The sequence below is a fragment of the Vanessa cardui genome, chromosome 19 (genome assembly GCF_905220365.1).
Source record: "Vanessa cardui chromosome 19, ilVanCard2.1, whole genome shotgun sequence".
NCBI lineage: Eukaryota > Metazoa > Arthropoda > Insecta > Lepidoptera > Nymphalidae > Vanessa > Vanessa cardui.
Genome location: NC_061141.1, coordinates 3,203,162 through 3,227,791, shown reverse-complemented (window position 1 = coordinate 3,227,791; position 24,630 = coordinate 3,203,162). Strand labels below are relative to the sequence as shown.

At 30.3% G+C, this 24,630-nt stretch overlaps 1 protein-coding gene across 4 annotated transcripts in view; it reads left to right on the top strand.

Moving 5' to 3' along the window:
* Nucleotides 1-475: 475 nt before the first annotated feature.
* Nucleotides 476-24,630, top strand: part of LOC124537810 (mucin-2-like) — a 60,286-nt gene continuing 36,131 nt past the window's right edge. For all 4 annotated transcript variants that reach the window (XM_047114723.1, XM_047114724.1, XM_047114722.1 and 1 more), the window contains exon 1: nt 476-598. The gene's annotated coding sequence lies outside the window, so the exon portion shown is untranslated. The remainder of the gene's footprint in view (nt 599-24,630) is intronic.

The following is a 24,630-nucleotide window of genomic DNA, read 5'->3' as shown; positions in this document are numbered from 1 at the left end:
TCCACAGCACCAATGTCAATGGCTTTAACACTTACTCCCACTAACCCAATTGTGTTTTCCTACATATATTATTTGTAAAAAATCTCCTGTCCGTATATGTAAAAATAAAAACGAAAGAAGATTACAATCATCGCAAATATTATCTAGGACATTTACTTATGTACCTATAGTCAGATATTTAGAAGAAAATCTACCGAAGTGGATAGATATACAATTATAACAAATCTGAAATATTTAGCGTTTAATCTAAACAATAGAGTCATACTTAAATCCTGTTATGTATAAATTGACCTTAAATTAACAAGCAAAACTAATCAGAAGGCACGCTTTTGTTTTTAATAATTCAATAAATATGCTATTGTTTCCGAAAACTACAATAATATATATAAAAAATCATTTCGATGGATTCCAAAAGGATCCCAATTGTTTAGTGATCAATGATGTCAGTGGTGTGAGGCTATATAAGAGCTTTCTCTAGCGATGCGCGCGAGTCTCCCGACTCAGCCGCAGAACGCACTCTGACCCCGGCGCACGCGCACATCGATATATATTGAACTTGTGTTTGTGTGGTGTCGTGATTATTTTTCTTGTGTGCAGGGTGAGTTGAATTATTTTTTTAATATTGTAATATATATTATATTTATTGTAATTAATTATATTTTTGTTTAAAAAAACTGTTTGATTTAAAAAGAACATCGATTATAAAACCCGCAGCGCTTTGAATCACGATATAAATATAATTTTGAAATTACAACATCAAAACTGAAACTTCACCAATCGGGCACAAATGCTATGTGCATAAAAATTTTCAATAAATTGCCGGACGTATTTAAGCAAAATATAAATGAACCAAGCTACCCAAATAATTTAAAAGAAATTCTTAATAAAAAATGCTATTACACATCTCGAGGAATATCTGACAGATAATATTGTGATATAACGTCCGTCTCTCTAACATTTGCTACGCCCTAGCAGGGTTTATTTTACAGTATTACTTGATTATAGACATAGTCTTCACATCGCAAAATTAAATTTATACATGTAAATATTAATCAAACTAAGATCGCACGTATGTGCGTTACTTAAACTTTACTACTAAAACTCTCTGTATTAATGTAGTAACTAGGATTTTATCGACATAAATATATTAACATATTTAATTACAATAGTTATAAAGTATTTAAATTATTATTATTATTCAAGTAAAATAACAAGTTTTTCAAATAACATTACACGAAAGATTTCCGTGATGGAAAAGACATCAACGAGATCCAATCGTCGAGTTTATTTCTATCATTGGAATAATATAATTATATATATGTGAATACTAACTAAACAGGTAATATTAATAGGTAAAGTAATATTAAAAATAATTAAACATTTTATAAAAATATATATGAAAATAATTTTAAAATAATTCACGCTAAAAAAGCAACAATGTAATATACAAAATACCTATATTAAAACATTAATAAAATAACTATGAACTTACATAAACTAGGACATTTACGTTAAATGTTAAAGCTTTAGTCGTTTAGTATTCAACGTATTGTAGAGTCGATGACAGTTAAAGGTTGAATAGTAGGATGCGCAAGCGCATGTAATGCTAGGGTCACACTATCGTAATACATAGTTACATTTAAAGGTAAAATTATATGAAAAAAATATTTAAAAGTATAAATTTTTTTATTATTGATCATTTTACACAATCGTCCTACTGTTTTAATAAAATATTTTTTTTATTTAAAAATATAACGAATTTGATTATTTCATATATTATCTGTAAATGTTAATAAATGATTATATATAATATAACATGTATATATAACAATAACGATGTATAGCTCATTGGTTAAAAATAATGCTTTTCTATATTTATGACTCGTGTAGTTAAGTCCTTATATGGAAGCGTTCGTTCTGCCATGATCTATAGATCTTATGCCAGTTGCATCGCTCATTGTATCGTTTAAGTTTTCCGATACGATTTTATGTGATTGCCATAATGATATAATGTTTGTTTTTTTTTTTTATAAATACATACATATCTTAACAATGAAAATATATTTAATTTAAAAAAATCAAGGTCAAATGTTGTATTACATTCAATAAATTTGAGTTCCATATTTAATAAGAATTTTTTAGCATGTAAGTGACTTTTATGGCAAAGTTCGTCCGTCTAAGCTGCCTGACTATATTTTAAATATGATTGTATATCAAATATCTATACATACAAACTATAAAAATATATTATTGTGAACATTTTCAATGCGTTTAATGGTTGTAATAAAATATAATTTACTAACTAATACGTTGAAAATTAATAACAATAAATATTCTACACAATAAACGTTAATCAATAGATTATAATAAAGTTTAATTATTTTTATAAGCCTTAGAAAATTATATGGAAATAATTTATAGATATTTTTTCAATTGTGAAATCATGAACTATTAATCCAGTATGATATTTACTTTGTCAATAAATAACAGTTAGTGAACCATCTTGTGAATATATTTTGACCCGCACTGTGACCCTTTAGACTCCATACCCATTCTCTAAACATTCCAATAAATACTAATAACCCGTTTTTAGAAACTACTCGTAATTTCATTTATTAGAAATATCTATATATACCTTCTTGGTGGTAGGGCTTTGTGCAAACCCGTCTGGGTAGGTACCACCCACTCATCAGTTATTCTACCACCAAACAACAGTACTCAGTATTGTTGTGTTCCGGTTTAAAGGGTGAGTGAGCCAGTGTAACTAGAGGCACAAGGGACATAACATTTTAGTTCCCAAGGTTGGTGGCACATTGACGACGTAAGGAATAAATAGTTAATATTTCTTACAGCGTCATTGTCTATGGGTGACGGTGACCACTTAACATCAGGTGGCCTATATGCTGGTCCGCCAAATTACCATAAAAAAATCTACATCGTTATAAAGATTTTCATTTAACGTTTTCGAATTTCACACCTAATATAATTTGACCTGTACAATAATAAACTAGAAATTAAATAAAAATCTGAAGTAAGTAATCATACAGTTTAACAAATCAGACAAAAGAGATCAAAATGAGATGGATTGATCGCGCGATCAAAAGCAATTGTACAAAGCGTCACTGCGTTTACAAGTAAACTGATAGTCATCTGTCAGTCTATGATGAATCAAGTAACATATCTACAGTAGATATGTTACTTGATTCATCATAGTTTAGTGTGTCAACTAAATATCAAAACTGTTATTTTAAAATTTTCACTTAAACATAACAATATATGACGTGAAGTGAAAATACATAATTATGTAAATGAGGTTTTGAATGCTTAGAAACACAATTTGCGTTAATTACCCTAAAATATTTAAATGAATTCATTTTTTCAATGAAATGTACACATTATGTTATTATATTGCTTTCTTTGATACTGTAGTGTTATTACATTAAATTTATCTTATCCGAGATACATAATATATAAAAATAAGTAAATGTTTTATTAACGATGTTTAAAGTAATCTTTGTAGGGGGGATTTTTTTTTTAAATATCAATGTTCCCAGAGAGTTTGCATTTATAATTTATCTCGTGGTATTTCACCATTATGTGGTAAATTGTGTCGCGTACTTAAAAACGTAACATCGCAATGAACTGACGATCGCACAAATTAATTTGAATTGTATTGAATACCACGATATATTTTCATTAAATAAGTCATCATAGTAAACATACATACATATATTATAATCTTTTTTTTCATTTTGAGCCAACATCGAAAATATTAATTAAATGAAAGAATATTTTTTCAATTATCAAATCAGACTTCAGAATAAAATTTAATCGAATGAAGTAAATATTTATATTTATTTCAAGTTATTAGAGAAATTCTAAAATTAATCAAATATCATTGTTCATATAATCCAATAATAATATTTAAGATACTACGAGTCTACGAAGGTTATCTTATAAGCAATATAAACGGTGAAAGCAAGTTTATTTCACGGTGAGTATCAATCACGAGTCTGCTATAGAGAGAACTCTTATCCAAGCTCATGATTTACTTCGAACAGCAAACATTTCTTTATTCAAACGATTAATTCCATTTGGAATAAAATTATCAATTATTCCATACGTACGTAATTATAAACTCGATTATTTAATACTATCCAACCTCTTTTTGATATTGTGTTAAACTCGACAGCAAATCTTGATATTAGTGCACTGAAACAAACAAAGCATACTTATGGCTACATAATTAAATAATAGTATAGTTTTATATGTATAGTATAATCCCAAGGTATGTATTCCTATCGTTTGCGGTTATAACACTTTGCTTTCATAACAACATAATGTGTAAAATGTTTATAAAATTTGAGCCGTGATGGCCCAGGGGTACGACGCGCACATCTTAAGCGGTGACTATGAGTTCAAACCTAGAAAAGCACTAGTAAATTTTCATGTGCATATTTTGTGTTTATAAATAAAAATTCATCAAAACATCGCGAGGAAACCTTCATGTGTCTAATTTCATCAAAATTCAGTCACATATGAATTCACCAACCCGAATTGGAGTAGTGTGGTGGAATGTGCTCCTAACCTTCTTCTCAAAGAGGCTTTAGCCCAGCAATGGGAAATTTACAAGCTATACATGTTACATACAGAATCATATACATCGCAGATGGCTACACAATAATGACTATGTTAAAATATGTTACTAATAAAATAATTATATATATTGATTATTAGATAACATGAACATGAATGATTAGTATATAAATTGTATATTTATGCAATGGTTGCGATCAACCAATTATATTAACCCATCTTTAAGGTTTTAAGTGGTAATTCGATTAACGTACTCACGTTAATGGTTTGTAGAGGTCAAAAGTTACAAGCGAAAAGCCAACTTACCAACCACTAGCTTTAAAAATATTTTAACGACTTTGACACATAAAATCTTCATTTTGATAAGGTCGTATGTCTAATGGTATAATGGAGCACTTATGTATTAATAGCTCAATAACAATTATACCAACAAAAATCAGTTTATAATCATTTAAAATTTCTATATTAAAAAGGTCTTATGTAACATGTGTGTGTTTATAAGACAATATCAATCTATCATTTTAGTGATACGTGATTTTGACACTTATATCCTAAACAATAGAGTTCATGACACTTCTAAATTAAGGCGTATAGGATGTATGATACCAGATAAGGTTTAATAGAAAGTCAAACGCTTTTATTTGGTTCTTTCAACGTCTTAATCTTAGATGTCAAATGAGCGTTCCTTTTTTAAAATAACCAATAAGAAACGAGTTTATAAATATAATTATATTATGAGAATCTTTACCACTAACCCAATTAAATTTTAAGATATTTTATATATCTATAAAAAAATTATAAATGGGAAGGTAACGTTGTATGTCTGTCTGCCGGTTTCTCTTTCGCAGGCAAACTACTGAACCTTAATTGATAAAATTTTGAATAAAACTAGCTTGACCTCCAAGGAAGGCTATATTTTATGGCTAACATCAGACTATCTTTACCTAAAACTTTAACAAAGCCGAGGGCAACTACTTATATTTTATAATAGGCAAGTAAATACCAAACTCTACTAGAGACATCTCTTCCAAGATACAGAAGTATCGATACGAAAATAAGAGTAGGTTAAAATCGATTTTATAGATTTGTTTACGTGCCGACTTTGTTAATTACATACACGTAAAACTAATTATATATAACATACGACCAATAATAATCCTTCAAGGAAGACCACTGGCACACTACAATCCGATTGAATGTAGAAGTTGACAAATAAAAAATTAAAAAACTAAATTAGATCCCAATTAAAATTTTGTATAGTCATTAAAAGTTCTAAAATTGAAATGTGGTAATAAATGCGCAGTTCTATCAAAAATAATCGAAATCCAATAAAAGAAGATAAAACTGAGATACAGATAAATAATACCTATATGTTAAGATTTAAATATTAAAAAAAAATATGTTTATACAGTTTGCCTCAAAATTCAACGATAATTTACAAACTAGATATATCCCATTTTATGCCTTAGAAAACAATAAAATGTGTGTGTGTTTATTAAATTTTGTGTCAGTATAGGGAAACCTTTTTATTTATCGAGTTTCAAAACACAATGAATCTAAAGAAAATCCGATTAAAGAAAATGCATCTTTTTTAATATTTTTTTGTATTGTGCTATATTTTTAAGGTTTTTCAAATATTCTTATTTTGAGTGTAATAAAAAATATATATTATATACTTATAGAATTAATATAATACAATAGAATGACTTTGAATGGAACCTTGTAAGCACCCAAAACCAGTAAACAGGAGAATATTACACGAACGTATAAATATTCAAATTAAGAATTAATGCATAGACTGCGCATATAAATATAACCCAAATTAAGTTAGTTATATTTATAAATATATATTTATAGTTTTGTCCACTGCATTAATGTCAGAGTTCGAACAGCGAAAGCGCTGTTACGTGCGGGTTACGCAACCAGACATCGGTAACGACTCACAATGCACAGGCGGGTCACTGGGTAACGCTGTCAGGCTAAGATGTGTATAATTCGTTAAAATTCATCTATAGATTTCAAATGGTTGCGCATTCGGAAAAGAACTTCGTCTGAATAAAATGCAAGGGTGCAATACTGATACTAAATATACTAAATAATTTGTTTATTAACGACATCACATTAGATACTTCTAAAATTATCAATGTCTCTTTACTATATAGTCCATGTGTTATATACAAAAACCTTCCTCTCGAATCATGCTGTGTATTAAAAAAAACAGCTCCAAAATCCGTTGTGTAATTTTAAATATGTAAGCATACATAGGTATAGATAGCGATAAGCGTCTTTGTTATATACTATGTAATGATGACGTCTGTTTTGTAACTGAAAAAGATACTAAACATATAGTAACAGCCTGTAAATTTCCCACTGCTAGGCTAAAGGCCTCTCCGTTTGAGAAGACAGTTTGGAGTGTATTTCACCACGCTGCTCTATTGCGGATTGGTGGATATCTAACACACATCAAACTTATAATAGAAGATGCATTGCTTAATATAATCTTATTATATTAATAGCTTCGCAATTTCACCTGCTTTAATTTAGACTACTGATATTATGCATATGACCTAGTTTCATTACAATTGTCTTTCCTACGCCAAATACTAACCGTTCATTATATCTAAGTTTTAATAAGCAATTATTATTCAAGTAAATTGCAAAATAAATCTTTTTATTGTTTTGTTTTCAAATCTACGTCTAGAACTCTTCAAAATGATGCCCCATTACCGATTTTTTAAGTTCAGCTGTAATCTCATAATCACTGCGACAAAGATCGGCTGACTCAAATAGTATATAATATTTATTTTTCACTTTCCTTATTATATAGTTTCCACTTATTATATAACTAGTTACCATCCACGATTTATTAATAAATAGTTAGATCTTAGTCAAATTTGCCCGTTCTTGCTTGATTGAGCACAAAATCTACAAAGCTTCCCATTTATAATTATGATGATTCAATCATTATAATTCATCTCGTGCTCGGCGGTGAAGGAAAACATTGTCAGGAAACCTGCATGTGTCTAATTTCATCAAAATTATGCCACATGTGCATTCCACCAAACCGCATTGGAACAGCGTGGTGAAATATGTTCCAAATCCTCTCCTTAATGAAAGAGGAGGTCTTAGCGCAGCAGTGGGAAATTTACAGGCGAAATTTACGTTACAATGGTTATCGTCAAACCATACAACCGCTAACATCCACTATTAAATAAACAGCATTATAAACATTTATCTGATCTGTAGAGCTGATTTGGCCCAGTGGTTAGAACACGTGCATCTACCTAACCGATGATTTCGGGTTCAAATCCAGGCAAGCACCACTATATATATGTGCTTAATTTGTGCTCGGTGGTGAAGGAAAACATCGTGAGGAAACCTGCATGTGTCTAATTTCATCGAAATTCTGCCACATGTGCATTCCACTAAATCACATTGGAACAGCGTGATGGAATATATTCCAAATCCTCTCCTTAATAGAAGAGGAGGCCTTATCTCAGCAGTGGGAAATTTACAGGCGAAATTTACGTTACAATGGTTATCGTCAAACCATACAACCGCTAACATCGACTATTAAATAAACATCATTATAAACATTTGTCTGGTCCAGGTATGCGCAAATGTCAAGTTTAATAGGAGCCTGTTTTTGTATCGTTTTTAATTAACAGGTTTGGAGGTAAAGATGAGATGTGTTTTTGTTTTAATCTGTAACGTATCCTTGTATGTCATCGCGTTTTGCTACTGAAGGTTAATACTTCGATAAATAATAATAATATCATTTCAATATATGTATTTTAAAATCATTATTAAAGTTATATTTAATTCATACCGTGGGAAGAATTCAGGAATGTCATGTTCAAATTATTATAAATTAAAAAAAAAATGTTTTGACATAACATTTCTAACGAATTAAGCCTTGTGCGATTTGTATAAACGGCTTGATATGGAGTCTCTTTATTCTCAATTCTTTATACTACTGCCACACCATATATATACATTTAGTACTAGTTGTTACCAGCGGCTCCATGTGTGAGGCAAGAAAGTAGCCTATATCCTTTCTTGGATTCCAAGTTTGTTTCATACCAAATTTCGTCAAATTCGGTTCAGCGGTTTGGTCGTAAAAGACAGACAGACATAGTTACTTTCACACATATAATATTAATATAGATTTTATCCATTAATTCTCTTCATATTTCAAATATAAACAACAGTTGACCTATTATTTATAGAAAAGTTTTAAATGGGTGGTTTTACACACAGACACAATCGAAGCATGACAGGCTACCATAATAAAAGATTATTTGGTCAATTTTGATATAATCTATACGAAATTTAAAAAATCGATAAAGTATCAAGAACATTAATTTAGATGAATCTTGAACTTTGAAAATGATTACATAATAATATTTTATAGATTTGGTTATGAAGTGTTACATCTTTGTGAGCATGAGTTTCATTACATAAGGAGTAGTTTTAACACTATCCTCATACATTACGTACCATGCTTTTTATTTGTAGAAAATATCGTATTAATACTCGTCTATTAGATTCTTGATGTGTAGACAAACATATCCCTGTAACCATTAAACCTAATAAATCTCTAAAATATTGATTACACAAGAATTTCGGTTAGCACTAATAATTAACAGTGATTGTATTTGAAAGAAAATACCAAAAACTAAATATGAATACGCTTCATTCAAGCAGACCTTTGAGAAACACCTTATAATTATTATTATTTAAATCTCACCGAAAGCTCTATCGGAAATTTTTTTAACACACAAAATTATCAAAACTTCTTTATACGACTTCAAATAAAACGTTTTACAAAATACACCTAAAAAGACAATAAAAAATTAATTATTTATGAGCCACACTTACTCATTTTGACTAATTCAATAATTTATACGGAATATTTTACAAAGAAAAATGAATGGTATAAAAATCAAAATATTGAACTAAATATCTTTCATATTAATCAGTACCAAATCAGATGTTTTCTATTTTCGTTACAAATTTCCCTAATACCGTAACACCATAGCGTGTAATTAGTCCCCCAAAAATACATATTGACCTAAGACCCGAATGCATTTACTCATCGATACAAAACGAATCAAACGCCTCGTGAGCGGCGCTGGGGAACTGTGCAAGTGGGTCAACTTCCGTGAGAATCCACGGAACAATGTCTGATAAGATCCAAAGCCAGTTAACTCTGCATTTCCAGAATGTTGAAAACATTTGTATAAACATTTCGGTTAGGTCACTTTATCTTACGATACATCATCTGTTTATTATGTAATGTACAATCATAATAATGAATCTAGTTATTGCCTAAAAAATCTCTAAATATATTCCTTTTTCAAACGTAATACAATTGTCAGACCTATTGTTTAAACAATAAAAGTATATATTTGCAAAAATAGGTTAGGTTGACATGTGTGTAAAAAACATATATTAATAGAATATACTATATTTCATCACTGTCGAATATCTTAGTCTAATAATTTAAATATATATATATACCTTCATCATAGATTAAAAAAACAGCCTACTAAGTAGTCATGATTATAAAGTGTATGATATATTTAACTTAAGTAGGTTTTTTTATTGTTTTATATATAAAACCTCATCGTTAATAAATTAAAAAAAAAAAAAAAACTTTGAGATTAATAGTTATTTGTCACGCAGACTTATAAATAAAATAGAAGTAACATTTGATTTTTTTAAATGTATATTGCAAATATTAAAATGAGGAAAACAAATCTTATATAAGGAAGTATATGGTTCTATTACATAAAAAACTTGATAGATGGTTTACAATTTCGAAGCCGGAGTTTGGCAGATTAAAACTATATGATTCTTAAATTATTTAATGACCTGTAACTTCTTCAATTATGTAAGTCTCGTTTACAAACTTGAACGGTAGGGCTGGCGATTTGAGATTTATTTCTTATTTTATAAGTTATAATACTAGCGACTTACCACCACTTCGCACGGATACTTTATACGTATCGTTATATTATGACCAAATTACATAAAATCATTGTAAATTAAAGACTATGTGGTATTCTGATGTATGTCCTATATTACTATACAATTTCACCCAAATGCATTTAGTAGTTTTTCATGAAAGAGTAACAAACATACATACATCTATACTTATAATATTAGTAGGATTTTACAAACGTCATTCTAACACGTCCAATCTATTTTGTTAACAGATTTTTCATTTTGTGATTTGTAATTTTAAAAATAGAACATTTCAAAATCGACATCCCTACTAAACAATTGACATTTGAATAAATTTGACCAATCCATCACGCTGCAAGCGATGGCAAATTAGACGAGATAAGAAGTGTTATTTTTCACTCTAAATAACTGCAATGAAGCAACATCTATTATTTACAAATTAGAAATAAATCCCACGCTTATAAAGCGAATGTTTATTGTGGTCCATTCAAAATAAACTTTGTAAAAAGATTTTAAACATTCAAATATAATGAATGAAATTTCAAAATTACGTTTAATTATTCACATGTGAATTTGTGTCTCATACTTGATATATACTAGCTGTGTCCGAATTAATACGTTTGAATATAACAAAAAAAAAAAAATATTGTAGCCTAAGTTACTCCTTATTATATCAGTTATCTGCCAGTGAAAGTTACGTCAAAATCCAGTCCAGAGATTAGCCGGAACAAACTGACAGACAGACAGAGAAAAATTGAAAAAAAATGTTATTTTGGTATATGTACCGTATAAATATGCATTGAGTGACACTCCAATTTTATTATATGTATAGATAAGAAAGTATATCATAGAACAAACAGCTTAGAAAGCTTAGGCCTTATGTTTAATAAGGTATCTTCAAAAACGTGACACCAAATTATCCTCATAACAAACTATTACCACACACGACCCTGTATACAGATTACAGTGTGATCTTTAACGAAAACACTATCTGTAGTTGCATAATATTGCAGCATCCTTCGAACAGTTATTAAAATACTATTAACTTACCGGCTAATATGTATTAATGAAAGAATTACGAATAATTCGGTACAGGTCATATTTCACTGTCCACATATTGTAACAGACCTTAGTTTAGAGTCAAAAATGGCGTCTGGAATCATTTAAAATGATAAAATTATTAAATAATTAAAAAAAAATAGCTTGACCTGTTGACCTGTAATAATAATTAATTCTGTATATTTTAATGACTATTTCATAATCAGAAAACTATTTTCTCGTAATAATAATATTCTGATAATCACGAACTTAATTCTACGCATAATTAACTCGTCACACATGCTATATGAGGCGAGATGGCCTAGCGGTTAGAACGCGTGCATCTTAACCGATGATTACGGGTTCAAATGTAGGCAAGTACCACTGAATATTCAAGTGCTTCATTTGTGTTTATAATTCATCTCTTTCTCGGCGATGAAGGAAAACATCGTGAGGAAACTTGCATGTGTCAAATTTCATAGAAATTATGACACCGCATTGGAACAGCGTAGTGGAATATGTTCCAAACCCTCTCCTTAATGGAAGAGGAGGCCTTAACCCAGCAGTGGGAAATTTACAGGCTTTTACTTTACTTTACTTTTATATGCTATCATCAAACAATTTTCCTGTTGTGTTCTGGTTTGAAAGGTGAGTGAGCCAGTGTAACTACAGGCACAAGGAAAGTCCTCAAACACTTGGTAATGTAAGAATTGGTTAATATTTCTTACAGACCCATTGACCTGTGGTAGCTCTTTGTAATTAGCCCTTTTGCTCGTCCACCTACCGACATATATTATAATATATATGTATTTCTTATAAATAATGAGTTTATTGAAAAATTATCAGCAGTATAAAATATTATTTTTGGCGGTAATTAAAAAAATGACTGTTATTTTTAATTTATCAACATGCCACTTCTAATAGAGTATATGTTCTATACAACTACGTAAGAAAATCCGGTCAAATGTCACCTTTTAAATTAAAAGTAATTACAGTACCTTTCGATTGTAATACATCGAAAAGGTATATTATTAAGGAATCGATATTGAGACTCGATGACGAAATCGATTGCTCGATTATGTGTAATATCGACTCGTCTTCACATAAGCGACGGTAACCGTATGCCGTTTATGGTTGGAATTTTTTAAACACCTGTCATCATAAAGTTTGCCTTAACTTATGATGTGTCATATTTCACAACTTTTAAGAACTTGGAATAATTATTTAACATATTTTCGGTAACGCGAAATTACACCCACATTTATAATTCGTAATTCGTATTTTGTAATAAATTTCGAGTGTTTTTTTAGAGTTGGGAGGTGGACTGGCGAATTGGCTACCTAATTCCTTACTAATTTGCTACGGTGGCAAGTGATATGTTACCTGTACATATGTAATTATCTTTTATCTATGTCAGTTCAAACCCAGACTAGCAGTACTGAATTTTCATGTGCATAATTATTATGTTTATAATTTCTCTCATAAAACTTTATCCACCAACCTGCATTGGAGCAGGATAATGAAATGTGCTCCAAGCCTTCTCCTCAAAGACAAAGTCATAAGCCCATCGGTGGAAATCTTACAGGCTGATAATGTAATGTATATCTTGTAATAGGAATAACCCAATGTCATATAGGTTGATCTCGTTTAAATTACAATTCCAACCCGTGGTAACTTGAAATTTAAAAGCACATAACCACGGTTAATTTTGATTATATTAGTAGTATTACTACTTACTATAATATTATATTAGTAGTATTACAAAATTTGTTAACATACAAATTTAGAAATAAGTCAAAATGACGGTACAAATTTGTACTTACAACGCGTCAGTAAACAACATCATTACAATTCGATTGATCAATTGATAATTTAATCGCTTGTCAATCGATAGCATCAATTATATACCCGTCCGTACAGTTACATACTCGACCATATTAATCATTAATGATTTCGCTGTCAAATTCAATTAAATTACATCGTTTTAACAACGTTTCATACAAATACTGACCTCTGTTTTCATACACTAAAAATACACTCAGCGGCACAGAATGTGGCCCAAACACATAATGTGGTTAAACATCAAAATTAAACACGAAATAGGGGTATTTTTTTTTTGTACATAAAATTTAAAGGTATTAAAGTGGATATTTAGTAAAAAAAAAGTAATACCTCAATTAATTAATTTTTTATCTTAAAAATAACAAAAAACTCTAAAATTGGAAAAAAATAAACAAAAGAAAGTTTTAAAAAAAAATTACAAAAACTTACGGGACTTAAAATTAATACCGGGTATTGCCTCCTCTAGCCTTGATGACTGCCTGCATGCGATCAGGCATGGATTTAATAATGTTTTTTATGTCAACCTGGGGTATTTCTTCCCAGGCGGTTATCAAGGCGGTTTTTAAATCACTGATAGACTCTGGAGGGTTGATGCTGGATCTGATGCGTCTTTTAAGCATGTCCCATACATGTTCTATTGGATTTAAATCCGGACTTCGTGCTGGCCAGTCCAATTTTGAAATTCCTACCTCCGATAGGTAGCTATTCACGCAAAATGCTGTGTGAGGTCGCGCATTATCGTGCATGAAATTCCTGGCTTCCAATAAATTCCATGTATGGTAGAACATGTTCTTGGAGGACCTCTTCGATGTATCGCACTGCTGTTAAGCGACCTTCGATTATTGTTAACTCCGTACGTGCGTCTGAACTTATTCCTGCCCAGACCATAACAGAGCCACCATAAAAACTTACTGTTTGCCAGGTAGTGGTGGGTAAAAACCTTTCTCCTCGCCTTCTCCACACACGTTCGCGACCATCTGGATGCCTTAAGGCTACTCTGCATTCATTGGTCCACAGAACCTTAGCCCACTGCTCGTGAGTCCAATTAGCGTGTTCGCGAGCGAATTGAAGTCGAGCTACACGATGGTGTCGGAGCAGTTCTGGACCTCGTGCTGGTCTTCGGGAACGCAAGTTTTGTTCCTCCATTCTTCTTCTTATTGTTCGCTCACTTACACGGACGCCTCTTGTCGTTTGTAGACGCTGCATTATTTCACCCGCAGTAAGGAAACGATTTCTCAATATTGCGAGGATGATAAATCGGTCATCTCGAGCTGATGTGCATCTGATATTGCCACTTCCTGGTCTCCTCGTGTATAGGCCGGTCTCATCGTATCTTTTTAGGGCATATCTTAGAGTTGTACGTGGTACATTTAAAGATACAGCGATTTCACGCTGCGTTAAACCTTGACTCCGAAGTAACACAGCTTGAGCGATTTGTGCTGAACTTAAGGCCATAGTTTTCAGTTTTTAGTAAGAAAAATGACTAAAGATTAAATTAAAAATAAAACAATAAGGGTTAAATGCACGACCGTTTGAATATCGAACTTTAACTCAACTGAGTTTTGGGCGTTTTTACACTTAATAACGTTAAGTGTCACTTACGTTAAACAAATAACCTTTTTTTATAACTTTGAAACTCATAAATTAACAAAAACTAACGCTACGATACGCTGCCACTTAAAATTCTCATACGCAACATCAAAATTGCATGTTATAAGAATTTTAGAGTTTGGGCCACATTCTGTGCCGCTGAGTGTATTTTGTTCTACATTTGAAATGTACTTTTTAGTACTTATTCTCTTAATAGGTATAAAGGACTTTAAAATCACAGGCCAGTTGTAATTTCCTCATAATAATTCTTCTATACTAATTATTAATGAGGTATGTAATATACATAATTAATGTATGCATATATATCCCCCTGAGTGCTATTATGTTTATATCATATAATTTTATTTATTAATAAATGTCACCATTGAAAAGCCAGTACTTATATAAAAATTTTATATTAAAATATATAAACAATAAATTAATGAAATATTTTTTTATTATATTTGAATAAAAACAGTATTTATTTCGTATCTTATTAAATTATGGAATAAATTACTATATTTATATTTGTAAATTATTGTATCATATTACATACCAATAATATTCTTATACCAATATTGACTAATATCAATGAAATATATACAAATGACAAAATATTTTTTACTTTAATATTTACATAATTATGTTATAATGAATTAGCATCTTTATATTATATTTAAATTTAAAATAACATGTCATTCAGAATTAGCAAGCGATGTTTATAAACAAATGTTACTACTATTAATTCATTGACATAGTCAAATATTTATTATTACATTTTATTGATTGATTAACAATTAAGATTCTAATTGCACGCTAAGAAACTACTATTTTTTTTTAAATAGTCAACCGTTAAACGAAAAACTGGAGTATATAAGAGAGACAGTTTTTTATTTGCTTTGCGAAAATAGTAGATAGAATATTATTAATATTAATGATAACCTCTTATTATATGAGTATTAAGCACCATAGACCATAGTGAGTAAGATTATACAGAAGACTGAGGAGTATAATCGGCATCTGTGTCTTTATTGATATTTATTCTACACGGACATTTGAGTAGTAATGTTACTGCTGTCTTGGTCTTTATCTATCTGTTGCTCTTTCACGGTAGAAGCTATGATTTTGATAAAATGTTGTTTGAAACAAGCTTGAAGTATAAAGAAGGATATAGGCTACATTTTCATATCTAACCCTTAACGAGCAACCACAAAATCTCAAGCGCAGACACGGGCAAAAAAAAAAATTAAATAAATAATAACATCGCTACGTTTAACTCCACTAATGAACACAGTATATATATCTTATAAGTACTTAATCTATATATAGTTGTTGTTCTACAGATTCTTATGTATTTCATACATTATTCAAGTATTCGTGCAGGCTACGAGCCAAGAAAGACGTTATGGCCGGTTACTGTCGCCTCGACACGAGACATCAAAACAAACTAAGCGATTCGTCTCACACTTCGACGTTCAAAAGCGAAAGTGTCGTAACACACGTGTAACTGTTTGTCTGCCCTCACTACACGTATAAAAAAGATTTCCGATTTTCATTTCACATTAATCGATTTTTTTTATCTGTATATATTTAAAATCAAAAGAAAATCTTTATTCAAGTGGGCTTTTACAAGCACTTTTGAATCGTCAATTAACAAATAATTGAAGCTACCACCGGTTCGGAGAGTAGATTCTACCGAGAAGAACCGGCAAGAAGCTCAGTAGTTACTCTTTTTCAACATTAGATTAAGAAACATTAAGAAATACTTATTTGCGTAGATTGTCCTATGATTAGGACATGTGGTTTGGAATTGCAAAAAAAAAAATACATATTTTTGGTAAATTTTCAATAATAAAAATATATACAACTGAACGCTATCTATTAAAAACACTTTGACACCAATCAGTACATATTTAATCAGTTATAAAATTAATTAATCTACATAAATAAATATTGAGCCGTTTTTATTTTAATATTGCATAACCAAAAACTATTAACACTTGTATCAATATATGCAATGTGTTTCAATGAAGGTTTTAAGGTAATCAAATCAAATCAAAATAAACTTGATACAAGTAGATTCATTTAATCGTCATTTTACAATTAAGTGAAGCTACCATCGGTTCGGAAAGTAGATTCTACCGAGAAGAACAAAGTAGATTAGAACCGGCAAGAAACTCAGTAGTTACTCTTTTTCAACATTTAATAATACAAAGTCATGTTAGTACAGGGCAGACAATACCTGCTGACAGTTCTGCTAGACAATATAGCGGTATTTTCAATGAGTGCCGCGGTTATTCAGTATTATCCGTTAAATCAACGAAAACCTTTAAGATGGCTTACGTAAAACACGCCCACACAGACTCACTACGGATCACATCATTAGATAAACATTAAATGTCAAAATCGATGTGTAAACACGTAGCCAATCGGTGAACGCTTAAGTCGTGAGTGAAAATGTATATAATACAGTTGTTATGTACAGTCCGAGTAAGAAAACCTTCGTCACTTTTCAAATTGATTCCTTTATAAAGTCGTATACTCTTAGTACCTTTTGAAACTAAAGCACTAAACAGACAACTGCATATAAAATTAAACTTACAGACTACTCTTTGCTAGACGTGTAATGAAATTGCGACGCAATGTCATTCTCGATCGGTAAAGCAGATTATCGCTCATACTGAGCACACGAAAATAGATCTTAAGTTGACGAACCTTTTCTCACCCTGAGTGTACATAATGTGTATCCAAATACCCCATTGTTCCAAAAGTTCTGGACTTTTGAAATTGGAACAGATGTATTTAATTTGAACAGGAGCCAATAAAATCGTAGAGATAGTTATATTCCATATTCAAAATTGATTTAGGTTGAACAGAAAACGGTCCCGTAATAACCCTTATATAAATAATCTCAAATAAATCATTCTTTTTTTAATTTTTAATTACATATGGCCATAAATTATCCCAGTCCTAGTATTATAGAGTTACTTGCCGGTTCTCAGTAAAATCTACTTTTCGAACCTGTGGTAGCTTCACTCAATATAGAATATTCAATGACGATTCAAAAATGCTTGTGCCTACTTGAATAAAGTGCTGTCAAATAATATATCACTGTTGCAATATGTCACACTAAAGTGGGGGATCTCAGTGAGGCGTCCATTGTGAATTTGCGAATAAAGAGGTCACATAATTTCTTCCGTTCCATCCACGTTTCCTTTCTCCGTTGCTCACGATTTTAATTATGAATAGAAACGCAAATATAATATTTATGTCTAACTTGATAAGAAAGCTTTATAGATAAGCTTCCCTTTGTCGCATTTTTAAGTAATGTATCATGTGTATTACATACACATAAATGTTGAATCTAGTCGAGATGACCCAGTGGTTAGAACGCGTGCATCTTAATCGATGATGCGGGTTCAAACCCAGGCAAGCACCGCTGATTCATGTACTTAATTTGTCTCTATAATTCATCTCGTGCTCAGCGGTGAAGGAAAACATCGTGAGAAAACCTGCATGTGACAAATTTCATAGAAATTCTGCTACATGTGTATTCCACCAACCCGCATTGGAACAGCGTGGTGGAATATGTTCCAAGCCTTCTCCTCAAAGGGAGAGGAGGCCTTTAGCCCAGCAGTGGGAATTTACAGGCTGTTGTTGTTGAATCTATATTAATATTATTAATGTGAAAGTAACTTTAACTGTCTGTCTGTCGCTCTTGACACGTGATAAGCAACACTCTAAAACGAGCAAAGCCACGGGCTACTGCTACTATTACTACTAGTTATAAAATAAAATTATGTATAAACATATGAGTTAAAAATATTAAATTGAACTATGTATTACACATAATTATATACTTTGAATTATTTACATACTTTTAAAATAATTTCATTACGATGGCTAAATTTAAATTTAAAATTCGTTTACATACAATACTGCCTTCAAGATATCCCCATCGTTCGAAGTCACCGAGATATATATGTAAGGGCACTGAATCTCGAAGCCTCGATATTACAGGCTTTTATTTTACCCACTAAAGCCAAACTGGCAATTTATGACGTCACACTTGCTTTATTTAACATAAGATTGTATATTTGTATATATCTCCAAATAAAGGCATATAATAAATACTATAAAAGCAATCTTCAATGTAACTAAACGTAACTTGTACTGAACTTTAAAGTGCTTGTGAAGGTAACTTTGATGACGTCATCATCACAACTAACATGTCTCTAAATAAAAGCGTAAATAAGTACAAAAATAAACAATTAAAACATTATCATATATAATCAATTGAAAGGTATTTTTATATTACTACATTGGTACTGAGATTACAAAAGGCGTTTAAAATTTCATTATGTATATATCAGAAGCAAGCAATAGGTCAAATCCATAAAGTCTTATAATACTAGCGTTGAAAATCCACCATTAAAATTTAATGACCATTGTTTTCTTGAACAGTCATTATGAACATATGTTACACAATGTGTTAAACAGAAAATCGTACATTTTCAAAAGGTAATATGAAAATGTGAAAAATATGACTCGATTGTGACTTAAGACTTTATTATTTTTTTTAGATTTGGATGATACAGCCTAAGTTTGGTCGCTAATTTTCAAAAGGTAATAAGTAAATATGACTTGATAGTGACTTAAGACTCTATTATATTTTTTAAAAATAGATATTGATGAGACTGCCTAAGTTGGCTTTAGTAAAAACGAGATAGCACTACTTCCGTTTCATAATACTTAAATATTATTAAGTATTTTTCACCTAATATTTCTTCAAAGGAAATCTCTATAGCTATATTTTCAATGTTATATTATAAGATGATAACGAATTTATATATTTGTTTCCGTATTCAAATCATAACATTAGTAAAACAAAGTAGCTTATCACTGTCTGTCCTTATGTATGTGATGATTTTTATGCGGTTTTTTTAAATAGATAGTTTGATTAGAGTGAAAAGATTTTGTATATAATACGTGGACAATATAATAAAGAAATATTGATAATTTTAGAAGTTTGTCTAATGTGATGTCGTAAATAAACAAATTCTGTAGTATATTTTGTATCAGTTTTGCGAAGCCGGGGCGGATCGCTAGTATATCTATAAAACACTCAAAAGAAAGTAAAGTTCATTTTGAAAACTCCATTTAACCTCACCTCGGAACCTAATTGCCGTGACTTATAACTTTCTCGTGTAATTAATTCTATCACTTATCATGGAATGTTGAATTCTTAAACACCTGCAATATTATAATAATTATCAATAATCATTTTTAAAAAATACAGCTTATATAATCAGTGTGTATAACATACTAGTTGCCGCCTTTGGATTTGCTTGTGTTTTAGGGATTGATCGTATCTATTTTATCAAAAAGTAGCTTAATTCTAAGGTTGTGAAATAGCAATATACGGACAGACAGAGTTAATATCGCTTTTATAATATTAGTATATATGTATGACAAGAAATATAAGTTCATATAAATAGAGACGATCAAGATATTGGAATGTTTTTCAAAGCATGTATTTTAATAAAATCAAATCAAAAGTATTCATTTAATAGAAGCATTATATATATAATTTAAGTTAAAAGCTTACTTAGATACAATTTTTTGAGATATAGGTAGTAAAATGTTTATGGATATCGAGTCGATATGGTCCAGTGGTTAGAACGCGTGCATCTTAACCAATGATTGCGGGTTCAAACCTAGGCAAGCACCACTATATATATGTGCTTTATTTGTGTTTATAATTAATCTAGTTGCTCATCGGTGAAGGAAAAATATCGTAAGGAAAGCATGTGACAAATTTAATAGAAATTCTGCCACATGTATATTCCACCAACCCGCATTGGAACAGGGTGGTGGAATATGTGCCAAACCTTCTCCTCAAAGGGAGAGAAGTTGTTGTTTATTGATATGTTTACCAAATAGAGAATGACATATTAAAATGTAATATGAGCACTCGAACGCTCGAAGATGCAATAACATAGTTATTTTATTTGCAAACTAATTAACCTTTTAACGAATGGACATTACACGATGTCAACTGTATGCTATACTTGAACGTAAATTATTGATCTTTTATTTGCATATTTATGTTCGTATGACAAAATAGTCGTTCACGAAAATGAATGAATATTTAATTCGATTCGGTAAAACGAATGTTTATTTTTAAATAACGTTCTATTTAATTCGAACGCGTTTGTTTTTTTTTTTTGTTAGCTGTGGCAAAGGTCAACATATATAGTTATATATGTTTTGATTAAAATCTCACGAGTTTACTATTCATATTTTTATTCGTATTACATAATTTTATCATAGTAATGTTGACTAACAATTTCAAACAATAAAATATTTATATAATTAAATGTAATGATAGCTTGGTGACCAATTTTGACTTCGACAGCCTTAAAGGCAATTATGTAGAGCATTTAATCGTACAAAAGGGTACAGAATAAGAAACGCATTTTATATTCCCACAAGCTCATAATTTTATGGGTGATAATTAAACCAAGACTAAAATCTATGTAATCAGTTCGGGTGCAAGATTAACAGCCTTACTAAGGTATTAAAAACGCTACTACGCTAAAACTTGAGATGCGTCTGCAAGTTTCCTATAGAAAAATAGTCATCTGTTTCCAACAGGGTCTGACGTCACGGCATCAGAACTCTTTTAACCGAATACTAGACCTAAGAGATGATTGACTAGCACCCTTCAGTCTGTCTCTCCCTAGCTACGCCTTGAGAAACCCAATCTTCCTAATGAACAATAAATTTCGTGACTAGAAAACTCTAGCAGTTGCATGTTTACCCTTGGCATAGTATACATAGACTAGACGAGAGATACGTCATTACGATGCATTCCATCGAAAATCTGATACGCAATCTGTCATCTCAGTACGTGTACCGACTTCTGTCTGTTTGCACAATGTTTGCATAAATTAATTTGTTCAACGCATCTGTATATTTGCATGTATACATAGTTACAAAACCTCTAATATGCCGATGGATGTTAATTGATTATTTCATGCAGCGCTGTAAGGACGTTCTTTTAAAATTACGATATTGTAATTTTGGCAGAACTTAAATAATCGTAATACTTTATGATGACGCTTTTACAACTCAGTAACTCAGTTACAAGAAACACATACTATCTACCCTTACCAACGTCAGATTTGCTATTCCTCTTACACAGATAACAAAATTCATATACATAACAAGCTAATATAATAATATAACGTACTTTGGTTTTCTTTCTACTTTCATTTTATAAATCTAAAAGCGACCCGCCACGGTTTCATTACTAGTACTACTAGATTAATACTAATAGGTACTAAAATATTACAGAATTACTTAATCAACTATTATAATGTAATTAATATAATTTGCTATATTAGCTTAAGACGCTTCGGGTTAACCTTCCGAACCCACTTCAGAACATTTCCGGTTGTCTTTTGTTTTCAATTCGGTAACTTCAAATTTATCTCTTTATCATCTCATTTGTTTTCATCACACAATAGGCTTTACAAAAACTATATAGAAATATATTTGACGATTAGTTATTCGTATACTTCCTATATCTGTCTTAGAGTATGACTTAAAAATATATTTCTCAAACATTAATTTTAAATGATATGATTAATTAAATCTTAAATTATTAGCGACAATTTTTTGGTTCATTTATCGTTTCAATATTTAACATCGGTAACGGAAAGTAAGAAAAAAGAGCTTTCCGATACTTCAAGTTCACAAGTGACTTTGGACAATTCTATAATTAGTAAACAAAACGTATTTTATATTAAGTAATTTAAGATTAAATGCAAAATGGACATTAATTCATTTGAAATAAATAAAATTGATTAAAAACTAAATTGTGATGACTGTAAGTATTCAACAGAAATGCCATGTAAGAATTCACTCCAAATCTCACTCATGAAATATTGACAACTCATTTGTTGACACGATGATTCGCCATTTCGATACTTATATCCTATAGATTTCATAATTATTGTTGATAATTTCGCTTATCACTGACATTCACGCTCGTTCTACTCGTACGTTGATTTTGAAGCTTTTTTATTAAAAAATATATCAACAGATGTTCATATTTATTTATTCCCAAAAAAAACCTTCTCAAGTTACTATGATACGTTTTAAAATGACTTTAATATCAAACGATTAAAAAATGTTCTTGAAACTTATGAACCACTTAGTGTTCGATATTTTAATGCACATATAATTAAAAAAAACACGCTAATATAATTAAAAACTAATTCAACCATGGTCAAGAATACCGCTTCAACAAAAGTAACGTCCTCAAATTCTTGACCTTATAAATACCAATCTAAGTCCGTTTAACATAATAATAAAAAAAAAACAAAGTTACCTTGACGATAAACGATGAGACGATTTTTATCATGTTTTTATTAATGTGCTAAGAATAAATAACATTAATGTGCTCGTGAGATAGTACACGTTTATGTCAATAATTTGTTTTGAAATATTATTTTTTAAATATTTCATTATTCATTTGTTCCTACGCATCCATCGAACGCAACTTTAAAATTTTAATTCTGAACGTACGATACGCTCTTAATTTGAATTGTGTCAAATATTGTTTCGTCAGTATAATATAATACGGAAACTAGGCAAAGGAAACTGTTCATTAGTCCAAATAATATTTTATATATTCTTAGTTACGTGTAACTACTTCGAAATACTTACACTAAAATTAAAATGCTAATGTATACAATTGACGCTTTAATATTTAAAGTTTGAGTGAACCAGTGTAACAAGTACTAGAGTCATAACAGCTGGATTCCACAGCCAGTGGCCTGTTGAATGTACAAAACTCAGATATACATATATGGCTTGAATTAATGAAAATATTTATAATAACTCATTTCTACGTTCAATGTCATGGATAGCTCCTGTCATAAATAAATAGTTCTAATGCTTTCCTACCATTAGACATTAGATAAATTTATAAGTAAAAGGATATTATGAAATTTTCTCGCAATACTCTACGGAACCTCATAAATGGCTGTGCTAAATTTTTTGGTATATTGTATTTTAGTGACTAATTTGTTTTCAACCTCTGTAGTTCAAGAATGTTGCCAAAAGAGAAAAAAAAATATATTATAAAAATGCAATAACTTATACGTGTATAATTATTATAAAATAATATTTAAAGCCAATGTGAGGAAGCGCTACAGTAATATAAAATAAATTTATAACGTATTCTATCGATATAACCTTAAAATAAGGAATATAATTTCCTTAAACAAGTTTCAGATTAAACTATGTCAAGTTTAAAGCACAACAGCTCGTATATGCGGATAAACGGATATATGACCTAAAGTATTGTAATAGGGAATCCACATTCCATATACGAAAATAATACTTACATACTATTAAAATCGTAAAACGCAATAAACACACAATAGCACCTATTCAAAATACGAATAAGAATAAAACAAAAATAATTATTATTTTTAAAATTCGAATGTTTTTAAATCATGTCCAAGTTTAAAAAAAATAGATACTGGCAGTTTATTTAATGTCTACAGATAAATAAAGGTT